This window comes from Emys orbicularis, chromosome 12 (genome assembly GCF_028017835.1).
Source record: "Emys orbicularis isolate rEmyOrb1 chromosome 12, rEmyOrb1.hap1, whole genome shotgun sequence".
Lineage (NCBI taxonomy): Eukaryota > Metazoa > Chordata > Testudines > Emydidae > Emys > Emys orbicularis.
In genome coordinates, this window is record NC_088694.1 from 45,037,733 (window position 1) to 45,050,326 (window position 12,594).

The window sequence follows — 12,594 nt, forward strand, 5'->3', positions numbered from 1 at the left end:
AAGTTCCTCCTCTACCTTGGTGGGTCCTGCACTTTTTGGCGGATTTTGCTCGCCTCAGAGATTCACAATACCCCTCAGTTTGGCCACTTTTCTGGCTCAAATCTGCCGTTCACTCAAATAATCTCATCACTGGCCAGCATGGGGAAAAAAGAGTAAGAACAATCCCTGCAGTTTCTGCTGATCCACCATGTGGGTTGGGGTACAGCCCAGAGACCTTCCCCTCTGGTGGAACCTCCTGTGTTGGATCAGGAGTTGGGAGGTTTGGGGGGAACCCGGGCCTGCCCTCTACCCCAGGTTTCAGCCCAGGGCCCTGAGGACTGCAGCTGTCTAGAGTGCCTCCTGGTACAGTTGCGTGACAGCTACAATTCCCTGGGCTACTTTCCCATGGCCTCCTCCCAACACCTTCTTTGTCCTCACCACAGGACCTTCCTCCTGATGTCTGTTAACACTTGTACTCCTCAGTCCTCCAGCAGCATGTCCTCTCACTCCCAGCTCCTTACACACAGCTCACTAACTGGAGTGAGAGCCTATTTAAACCATGTGTTCTGATTAGCCTTAATTAATTCTAGCAGCTTCCCAATTGGCTACAGGTGTCCTAATTATCCTGCCTGCCTTAATTAGTTCTAGAAAGTTCCTGAGTGTTCTGGAATAGTCCCTATTATCTTACCCAGGGAAAAGGGACCTGCTTAACCTGGAACTAATGTATCTACCTTCGACCATTCTCTTGTAGCCATCTGGCCTGACCCTGTCACATATCCTCTGCTCAATACCACAGGGTTGGGCAACTTGGGATGTCAGGCAGTGTACTCGCGATAAGCCATCTGCATTGCCATGGTGGATTATGGAATTATGGAGAGGATTCAAAGAAGAGCCACGAGAATGATTAAAGGATTAGAAAACCTGCCTTATAGTGACAGTCTCTAGGAGCTCAATCTATTTATCTTAAGAAATAGAAGGGTAAGGGGTGATTTGATCACAGTCTATAAGTACCTGTAAAAGGAACAAATATTTGCTAATAGAGCACTCTTCAATCTAGCAGGCAAAAGCATAAGGCTGGAAGTTGAATGTAGACAAATTGAAACTGAAAATAAATTTTCTAATACTGTGGATTATCTGTCACTGTCATTTTTTAAACAAGAATGAATGTTTTGTTTTGTTTTTCCTAAGAGATCAGCTCTTGTTCAATCAGGAGTTATTTCAGGGAAGTCCTATGGCATGTGTTACACAGAACATGTGACTACATAAATACAAAGGTTCCCTTCTGTCCTTAGAATCTATGAAACCATAAATGGATTGGATGGATACTGGAACTAATGCTAACCATTTTCACTTCATTTCCAATACAGAATAGGTCAATTTTAGCACGAAAGAGCCAACTGTATTCTGGTTTACTATCTGGATTCTAATCACATTTACGCTTAGGCTTGGAAGGATTAGATTTGTATTGGTAAATGTCCTAAACCTCGATTTCACTGTACACACACAAACAGATTAAAAAAAATGTCCATCTATAATAGAGGAAATTTATAGCTTTCAGGATCTTTTCTTTATATATTTTGACATGTGACTCACAATTTGTGTTTTAATAATTATAAAGCTTTAAAGCTATAGTTATAAGCCTCAAAATTTACTGTTATTAATTATATTCTGACCTCCTCTACTGTCTGACCCTTCCCCTCCCCCCCCCGCAATTTTCCGCAACTGTGAAGATGTAGATCAATACAAATTGAAAAAGTGCTTTAAATAAACATTGATATTATCTGTCAAAATTATGAAAAATACAAATCAAATTCTGCCAAGCCTAATCAGAGTGGTGTCAATCCAGAGTAACTCCATGTGGCTCAGGGATGTTGATCGAGACTAACTCAACCATAAATGAGACCAGTATCTGGTCCATCAAGATGGGATATAGTAGATATAGTAATACCCAGATAAAACTTTCCCAGGTTTAATTCTACCTTAGATCCCTTCTCTGCTAAGTCGTGGCTAGCTATAATGTAGGCATGCAGTGTGTGTGTAGGTGGGTTGGGGGGGGGATGTAGGGGCTTGTGGATGTAAGGAGAAGAGATGTTCAGAATTTTTTTGACAATTTTTTTCCAGCAAAAAAACACTGATTTGCTGAAGCCAGAATCATTTGTGGGAGAGGGGGTCAGTTTGAGGAATTTCCTTTTTGAAAGAAAGAAGTAGGGCACAATTCAACTTTCATCATTCAATTCATCCTCCTGGGATTCTGGAATCTCCTTGAACTTGCAAGTTTTACTCTCTCTAGTCATCTATGTCATGACCATGGCTGGGAACATCCTCATCATTGTGCTAGTTGTGGCTGATTTGCACCTTCACAACCCCATGTACTTCTTCCTGGGGACCTTGTTATGCTTGGAGACCTGTTACAGCTCCACCATCCTGCCCAGGGTGCTGGCCAGTCCCTGACTGGGGACAGAACCATTTCTGTTGGGAGCTGTATTGTACAATTGTATTTCTTTGGTTATCTGGTAGTTACAGAATGTGTCTGTCAAGGCTGTATCCCCACTTTGAACTTTAGGGTACAAATGTAGGGGCCTGCATGAAAACTTCTAAGCTTATCTACCAGCTTAGCTTTGGTCCGCTGCCACCATCTTAAGAATTCCCTCCCTGGGAAGCCTTGAGAAACCTTTCACCAATTCGCTGGTGAATACAGATCCAAACTCCTTGGATCTTAAACAAGGAGAAATTTACCCTTCCCCCCTCCTTCCTTTCACCAACTCCTGGTGAATACAGATCCAAACCCCCTTTGGATCTTAAAACAAGGAGAAATCAATCAGGTTCTTAAAAAGAAGGCTTTTAATTAAAGAAAAAGGTAAAAATCATCTCTGTAAAATCAGTATGGAAAATAACTTTACAGGGTAATCAAACTTAAAGAGCTCAGAGGACCCCCCTCTTCTGTCTTAGGTTCAAAGTACAGCAAACAAAAATAAACACTCTGGTAAAAGGTACATTTACAAGTTGAGAAAACAAAGTAAATCTAAGACGCCTTGCCTGGCTTTTACTTACAATTTTGAAATAAGAGAGACTTGTTTAGAAAGATGGGGAGAACCTGGATTGATGTCTGGTCCCTCTCAGTCCCAAGAGCGAACAACCCCTTAAACAAAGGACACACACAAAAGCCTTCCCCCTCCCCAAGATTTGAAAGTATCTTGTCCCCTTATTGGTCCTTGGGGTCAGGTGTCAGCCAGGTTACCCGAGCTTCTTAACCCTTTACAGGTAAAAGGATTTGGAGTCTCTGGCTAGGAGGGATTCCATAGCACTGTACACAGGAGAGCTGTCACCCTTCCCTTTATAGTTATGACACGCCCCCCAAATCACAGATAGTGTTGGACGTCCGGTTCCACACTGGCTGTGATTTCTTCCTGGAGCTTTAGGAGAAAACAGAGTTAATAAAACACATGTACCTTTAGACATACTACTGATTATATAAAAACTAACAATATGTTTTATTTCAAGAACAATTGTTAACCAGTTAACTCTGGGAAACTTTCCCGGGAGAGTGCATCAGCCACTTTGTTAGAAGCTCCCGAAATGTGTTGTATTTCAAAATCAAAATCTTGGAGAGCTAAACTCCACCGAAGAAGTTTTTTGTTATTTCCCTTGGCGGTATGAAGCCACTGTAGCGCAGCATGGTCTGTTTGTAGTTGGAACCGCCGTCCCCAAACATATGGGCGTAGCTTTTCCAGCGCGTACACAATGGCGTAGCATTCCTTTTCGCTGATTGACCAGTGGCTTTCCCTCTCAGACAGTTTCTTGCTGAGAAAGACGACAGGATGGAATTCTTGATCCGGTCCTTCCTGCATTAAAACTGCTCCCACGCCTCGCTCGGACGCATCTGTGGTTACTAGGAACGGTTTGTCAAAGTCTGGGGCCCTTAGCACAGGGTCAGACATGAGTGTTGCCTTAAGCTGGTTAAAGGCCTTTTGACACTTATCAGTCCACTGAACTGCATTTGGCTGTTTCTTTCTGGTTAGGTCTGTTAGCGGGGCGGCGATTTGGCTGTAGTGTGGTACAAATCGCCTATAATATCCAGCCAAGCCTAAGAAGGATTGGACCTGTTTCTTTGACTTTGGAACCGGCCACTTTTGGATAGCATCCACTTTGGCCTGTAGGGGATTTATAGTTCCTTGACCCACCTGGTGTCCCAGGTACGCCACTCTGTTTTGGCCTATTTGACACTTTTTAGCCTTAACAGTTAGTCCTGCCTGCCGGATGCGCTCGAAGACTTTTTTCAGGTGCTCCAGGTGTTCTGTCCATGAATCAGAAAAAATGGCCACATCATCGAGATAGGCAACGGCAGATTCTCCCAATCCCGCTAAGAGACCATCTACAAGTCTTTGGAAGGTGGCGGGTGCATTTCGCAACCCGAAAGGGAGTACATTGAATTCATACACCCCTGCCTGGGTGACGAAGGCTGACCTTTCCTTAGCGGGTTCATCTAGTGGTACTTGCCAGTACCCTTTGGTTAAGTCTAAAGTAGAGATGAATTGGGCATGTCCCAATTTTTCCAATAGCTCATCTGTGCGTGGCATTGGATAGTTGTCAGGACGAGTTACAGCATTTAGCTTACGGTAGTCCACGCAAAAGCGTATTTCCTCATCTGGTTTAGGAACTAGAACCACTGGAGATGCCCATGCACTGCTAGAGGGGCGGATTATACCCATCTGTAGCATGTCCTGGATCTCCCTTTGTATAGCCGCTTGGGCATGAGATGACTCCCGGTAGGGTGGGGTTCTAATTGGGTGAGCATTACCTGTGTCAATGGAGTGGTATGCCCGTTCGGTCCGTCCTGGAGTGGCTGAGAAAATCGGTGCAAAGCTTGTGCACAGCTCCTTTATCTGCTGTCGCTGCAGACGTCCCAGGGTCGTGGAGAGGTTCACCTCTTCCACACCACCATTCCTTTTTCCTTCATAGTAGACACCTGCAGGCCACTCCGCGTCATCAGTTTCCTGGGCTGTAAACTGGCAAACGTTTAATTCTCTAGAATAAAAGGGCTTAAGAGAATTAACATGGTATACCTTAGGCTTTATGTTGGAGGTGGGGGAGGCTATGAGATAGTTAACAGCTCCTAGGCACTCCTGGACCGTGAATGGTCCTTCCCATGACGCTTCCATTTTATGGGCCTGGAGCGCCTTTAAGACCATGACTTGGTCTCCTACTTTGAAGGACCGTTCTCTGGAATGTTTATCATACCAGGCCTTTTGCTCTTCCTGAGCATCATTTAGGTTTTCTTTAGCAAGGGCTAAAGAGTGTCGGAGGGTGTTTTGTAGGTTGCTTACAAAGTCTAGAATGTTAGTTCCTGGAGAAGGCGTAAACCCCTCCCATTGCTGCTTCACCAACTGTAATGGCCCCTTAACCTCGCGGCCATACACAAGTTCAAATGGTGAAAACCCTAAACTGGGATGTGGTACAGCCCTGTAGGCAAAAAGCAACTGCTGCAACACTAGGTCCCAATCATTGGAGTGTTCATTTACGAATTTACGTATCATGGCCCCCAAAGTTCCATTAAACCTCTCCACCAGACCATTGGTTTGATGATGATGAGGGGTGGCAACCAAGTGATTCACCCCATGAGCTTCCCACAGGTTTTTCATGTTCCCTGCCAGGAAATTAGTTCCCGAATCTGTAAGGATGTCGGAGGGCCAACCTACCCTGGCAAAAATGTCTGCTAATGCCTGGCACACACTTTTAGCCTTGGTGTTGCTTAAGGGTACAGCTTCCGGCCATCGGGTAGCAAAATCCATGAAAGTCAGTACATACTGCTTTCCTCTGGGTGTCTTCTTTGGGAAAGGACCCAGAATATCCACAGCTACTCGCTGAAATGGGACCTCAATTATGGGTAGTGGCTGGAGAGGGGCTTTAACCTGGTCTTGGGGCTTTCCCACTCGTTGGCACACCTCACAAGACCGGACATAATTAGCAACGTCCTTGCCCATTCCCTCCCAGTGGAAGGACTTCCCCAACCGGTCTTTGGTTCTGTTCACCCCAGAATGGCCACTGGGATGATCATGGGCTAAGCTCAAGAGTTTTACCGGATACTTAGTGGGAACTACCAACTGTCTTTGAGGATGCCAGTCTTCCTGGTGCCCACCAGAAAGAGTCTCCTTGTATAAAAGTCCTTTTTCTACAACAAACCGGGATCGGTTAGAAGAGCTGAGAGGCGGTGGGGTGCTCCGTGCCGCTGCCCAAGCTTTTTGAAGGCTGTCATCTGCTTCCTGCTCGGCCTGGAACTGTTCCCTTGATGCTGGAGACATCAGTTCCTCCTTGGACTGTGGACTGGGGCTTGGTCCCTCTGGAAGCGATGCAGGTGCTGGGGCTTTTTCCATTGACTGTGAACCGCTGTCCGCTGGTGCACTATGTGGTATTTCAGGCTCTGGCTGAGCCTCTTGGGTAGGGTTATCTGCTGCTTCCGCCAGTTTAGGCTCGCTGGTGCCCTCTGGCATTGGAGTTGTAGACGGGGTTGCAAGCACTGGACTCAGTGCTGGCAATGGTTCTGGTGCTGGTTGCGTTGCCAGTTCCGGTTCTGGGACTGGCTTTGGCTGGGTCTCTGGGATTGGATCCACTACGGCTGTTGCAGTCGTTGGCAGGGGATCCGGTTCCACCACCTGTGTTTGGGTCTCCGGTAACACAGACGGGGCCCTGGTGGACGGCTCAGGAACAGGGATGGGGGTGAAAGCTTGCTTAGCCTGGCTGCGGGTGACTATTCCCACCCTCTTGGCTAGCTTCACATGGTTGGCCAAGTCTTCCCCCAGCAGCATGGGAATGGGATAATTGTCATAGACTGCAAAAGTCCACATTCCTGACCAGCCCTTGTACTGGACATGCAACTGGGCTGTAGGCAAGGTTACAGACTGTGACACGAAGGGTTGAATTGTCACTGTAGCCTCCGGGTTGATGAGTTTGGGGTCCACTAGGGATTGGTGAATAGTTGACACTTGTGCCCCAGTGTCCCTCCAAGCGATAACCTTCTTTCCGCCCACTCTCAAGGTTTCCCTTCGCTCCGAGGGTATGAGAGAGGCATCTGGGTCTGGGGTTCTTTGGTGTGATTGGGGTGTAATGAACTGTAATCGGTTGGGGTTCTTGGGGCAGTGAGCCTTTATATGCCCCATTTCATTACATTTAAAACATCGCCCTGCTAAGGTATCACCGGGGCGATGTTGGTTGATGGAGACTGGTGTGGTGGGGTGAGAAGGCGTCTGGGGTTTCCCTTGGGATGTGGGTGGGGCCTTGGGTTGTCCCCGGTGATAAGGTTTTGTTTCGGCTTGCCCCTTCTGATATTCACTCCAACTGCTACTAGCCTTTTTCTTTTCTGTCACCTCCACCCATTTGGCTCCAATCTCCCCCGCCTCGGTTACAGTTTTGGGCTTCCCATCTAGGATGTACCTTTCTATTTCCTCAGGAACACCCTCTAAAAACTGCTCCATTTTTACTAGGGAAAGCAGATCTTCCAGAGATTTAACATTTGCTCCTGATACCCAGGCATCACAATTTTTGTCAATGTGGTAGGCATGTCGGGTAAATGACACATCAGGTTTCCACCTTAGGGCTCTGAACCGCCGACGGGCATGCTCAGGTGTTAGCCCCATTCTGATTCTGGCCTTGTTTTTAAAAAGTTCATAACTGTTCATGTGTTCCTTAGGCATTTCAGCCGCCACCTCTGCTAAGGGTCCACTGAGCTGCGGCCTCAGCTCTACCATGTACTGGGTTGGAGGGGTGTCGTATCCAAGGCAGGCCCTTTCAAAATTTTCTAAGAAGGCCTCAGTATCATCGCCTGCCTTGTAGGTGGGGAATTTCCTGGGATGGGAAGTGGTACCTGGAGAGGAGTTGTTAGGATGGTCTGATGCACCCTGCCTAGTCCTTGCTGCTTCCAGTTCCATCTCTCTTTTATAGGCCTCCTGTTTGGCTTTTTCCTCTCTTTCATGGGCCTCCTGTTTGGCTTTTTCCTCTCTTTCATGGGCCTCCTGTTTGGCTTTTTCCTCGAGTTTTTTAATTTCAAGCATTCTTTGATGTTTTCTTTCATTTTCTTCTGCTTCTAGTTTGGCCAGTTCTATTTTGTTAGCTGCTTCTTTGGTAGTCATTTTCCTGTTTTCTTGTGCTGGGTCACACCCTCTGCAGTTGACTGAAACTGGGATGTATTTAGCTCAGGCTCCTGCTGAGTGCTGCTGAGTTAACAGAGACTTTCTAACTAGCTACTTCCGAGGATGTAAAAAGAAAAAAAAACAATTCAGATTGTAAATTACCTTTACCAGATCAAAGTTTGCTCACTTATTGAACCGTCCTCTTAACAAAGGACCTTGTTAAAAAAACTTAACACCTCTGCCTTCAGGCAAGGAGAGATAAGATATGCATCTACCTTCAGCTCTGCTCTCCAAGCAGCTAGAAGAAAAAAAAATCTCTTACTGGCTTTTGGGTTTAAAACGATCCCACCGCTGTGCCACCATGTCAAGGCTGTATCCCTACTTTGAACTTTAGGGTACAAATGTAGGGGCCTGCATGAAAACTTCTAAGCTTATCTACCAGCTTAGCTGTGGTCCGCTGCCACCATCTTAAGAATTCCCTCCCTGGGAAGCCTTGAGAAACCTTTCACCAATTCGCTGGTGAATACAGATCCAAACTCCTTGGATCTTAAACAAGGAGAAATTTACCCTTCCCCCCTCCTTCCTTTCACCAACTCCTGGTGAATACAGATCCAAACCCCCTTTGGATCTTAAAACAAGGAGAAATCAATCAGGTTCTTAAAAAGAAGGCTTTTAATTAAAGAAAAAGGTAAAAATCATCTCTGTAAAATCAGTATGGAAAATAACTTTACAGGGTAATCAAACTTAAAGAGCTCAGAGGACCCCCCTCTTCTGTCTTAGGTTCAAAGTACAGCAAACACAAATAAACACTCTGGTAAAAGGTACATTTACAAGTTGAGAAAACAAAGTAAATCTAAGACGCCTTGCCTGGCTTTTACTTACAATTTTGAAATAAGAGAGACTTGTTTAGAAAGATGGGGAGAACCTGGATTGATGTCTGGTCCCTCTCAGTCCCAAGAGCGAACAACCCCTTAAACAAAGGACACACACAAAAGCCTTCCCCCCCCCCAAGATTTGAAAGTATCTTGTCCCCTTATTGGTCCTTGGGGTCAGGTGTCAGCCAGGTTACCCGAGCTTCTTAACCCTTTACAGGTAAAAGGATTTGGAGTCTCTGGCTAGGAGGGATTCCATAGCACTGTACACAGGAGAGCTGTCACCCTTCCCTTTATAGTTATGACAATGTCTTTATGATGTTCCCCTGGTGTTATCTGGACCAGTGATCTGCTAGGTCTCCCATTTTCTCAGCAATTCCTTAGACCTTACCCTTTCCCTTGGGGGTCCCAGCATAAAACTCCCACCTGCTGCAGGCAGATACTTTAACCTGAGCTACACGGAAAAAATCATTACCCAGGAGCAGGTCGAATTGGAAGTGTTCCATAACCCCCACAATGAAAACACTTTCCAAACCTTCCCACATCACATGGATTTTAGCTAGTGGTACGAGGTATCTGCTTTCACCCACCCCCACAATCTCTGCCATTTGGCCAGGTAACATACTGGCCTTTGGGACCACACTCTGCTTAACCAGAGAGATCTGGGCTCCTGTATCTCTCTGCCCCAAGCATTCCCTGCCATTTAATTTGGACAGCCTGAACATGCTCCATATCTGGTTCTGCAGAGGCTAACCTCACAGAGCCAATATGACAGGTTCCAATTGCCTGGGGGCCGGGGTGTTCTGTGTTCAGGACAGCAGAACTAACATGAGCTATTGTTTGCCTGCTTCCTCCTAGTACAGGGCATTTATTCCTGAGGTGATCAGTGGAATTACACTGATAGCACCTTTTGGGCTTGTCATAACTATAAAGGGAAGGGTAACAGCTCTCCTGTGTACAGTACTATAAAATCCCTCCTGGCCAGAGACTCCAAAATCCTTTTACCTGTAAAGGGTTAAGAAGCTCGGGTAACCTGGCTGACACCTGACCCAAAGGACCAATAAGGGGACAAGATACTTTCAAATCTTGGGGGGGGGGGGGAAAAGGCTTTTGTTTGTGCTCTTTGTTTAAGGGGTTGTTCGCTCTTGGGACTGAGAGGGACCAGACATCAATCCAGGTTCTCCCCATCTTTCTAAACAAGTCTCTCATATTTCAGACTTGTAAGTAAAAAGCCAGGCAAGGCATCTTAGTTTTACTTTGTTTTCTCAACTTGTAAATGTACCTTTTACTAGAGTGTTTATCTTTGTTTGCTGTACTTTGAACCTGAGACTAGAGGGGAGTCCTCTGAGCTCTTTAAGTTTGATTACCCTGTAAGGTTATTTTCCATACTGATTTTACAGAGATGATTTTTACCTTTTTCTTTAATTAAAAGCCTTCTTTTTAAGAACCTGATTGATTTTTCCTTGTTTTTAGATCCAAGGGAGTTGGATCTGTATTCACCAGGAGTTGGTGAAAGGAAGGAGGGGGGAAGGATCAATTTCTCCTTGTTTTAAGATCCAAGGGGTTTGGATCTGTATTCACCAGGGAATTGGTGAAAGGTTTCTCAAAGCTTCCCAGGGAAGGGAATTAGCTTGTGGGAAATGGTGGCAGCGGACCAGATCTAAGCTGGTAGTTAAGCTTAGAAGTCTTCATGCAGGCCCCCACATTTGTACCCTAAAGTTCAAAGTGGGGATACAGCCTTGACAGGGCTCTTCTGCTTTTACAGGAAATTTAGGACTATGGTTAGAGGAATGGTTTGGGGGAGGTGAGTACCCAGCCTCCCAGCCACCCTCCCTCTTGCTAGGGATAAAATGGGATCTCCCCTTCCCACCAGCTTTTAACACCTCTTTCAGGGGGTTGTTTTCAAAAGATGCCTGGGTCTGTTCAAAGATATCAGCAAGAGACACCATCTCATCCACAAACTTTACATCTTTGTCCCATAGACACTGCTTTACATCAGCCTTACATATGCTTAGGAAATGCTCTTGAGCAAAAAGATCCAACATTCCCTCAAAGCTTGTACACCTTTGTCCCTCACCCACTTTCCCATCAAATCTTTCATTTTGTTCACATATCCCCCATTACTCATATCAATATCCCTCTTAAAATTCCTAAATTCAATTCTATATGTTTTGGGGGTAATCTGAAAACTTTGCAAAACAGTATTTTTAAATTTGCAATAGTCTAAACTTTAGACTAGACTCTAAAGCATCTTCAATAGACATTCCATTGAATACATTTCGAGCTTTACCAGTTACTTTTGCAATCAGGGTAGGAACTCTCTTATCATCAGGATTCCATGTATTACACACAGCCGTTCAAAGGTAGTCAGATATTCAGCAATATCATTGTCCTCACTATATGCAGGGCATAAGTTTTCCCATTTGTGGATTTTTGGAGTGATGGGAGCCGTTGGGGTCAGGGGCCTCTTGTTCTTCTTCTCTAGCAGGTCCAGCTGGTGTTTCCTCTCTCTTTCTCTTTCTTCTTCTTCTTCTCTCTCTCTCTCTCTCTTTCTTCCATAGCCCTTCTGTGTGCAGCCTCCTCTCTGGAAGCCTCCCTGGCATCCTTTGCCTCCACAGTTTCCCTGGCCGCAGCTACTTCTTTGAGCCTCATTTCTTCCTGCCACATTTGAAACTCACGGTCCTTTGCCTTCTCTCCCACTTCCAGTCTGGCCAGCTCTAGTTTTGTAGCTGCCCCACTGGTAGTCATTTTTCTGCTTTCTTGAGCTTATTTCCCTCACCTGAAATAAACAAACAGAAAATAACAAAACTGTAACCTCCTCCTGACTGTCCTTAGCCAATGCACTTAAGACTCACTTAAAATCACAAATATCAGTGCTTAAAGTGTGAATTCCACTTGGAGTAACAAGCTGTATATACACCCTGCTCGCTGCACCACTGTGACATTCCCCTTGTGTTATCTGGACTGGTGATCTGCTAGGTCACTCCAATCCTCGACTCTGGGAGCCAGCCTTCCCCTGCTCTGCTGTTAGACCCCCACTCCCAGGCTGTTCATGAAACAGCCTCTAGCATGTAAGCTGCTCCCAGCTACATGAGTGAGCACTTTTGGCCGGTCACTGCTTGGATTGTGCAACCGAATGACATTAGCCTATATCTCCGGTCCCAGACACAACCCTAGGAACCTCCGTCTTGCAGTGTCCAGTTATGCCTGCTGGACACTGCAAGCTTATATGATTTCATCAATTTAACAATGAAATTTATATGTACAAGGCTTGTTATCACAAGGGGAGTCACTGACATGCTTCAAACCAATGCACTGCTTCAGGTAGAATAAACAAACAAATTTAATAACTACAAAGATAGATTTTAAGTGATTATGAGTCAAGGCACAACAAGACAGATTTGGGCAAATGAAATAAAAGCAAAACACATTATAAGCTGATCTTAACACTTAACAAACTTAGATGCTTCTCACCACAGGCTGGTTGGTCGCCCTTCAGCCAGGCTCTCCCCTTTGATCAGCGCTTCTGTAGCTTTGTGGTGGTGTCTGTAGATGGAGGTGGAAGAGAGAGAGGAAGAGCATGGCAAACATCTCTTCCTTTTATCTTGTTTTTTCTTCCC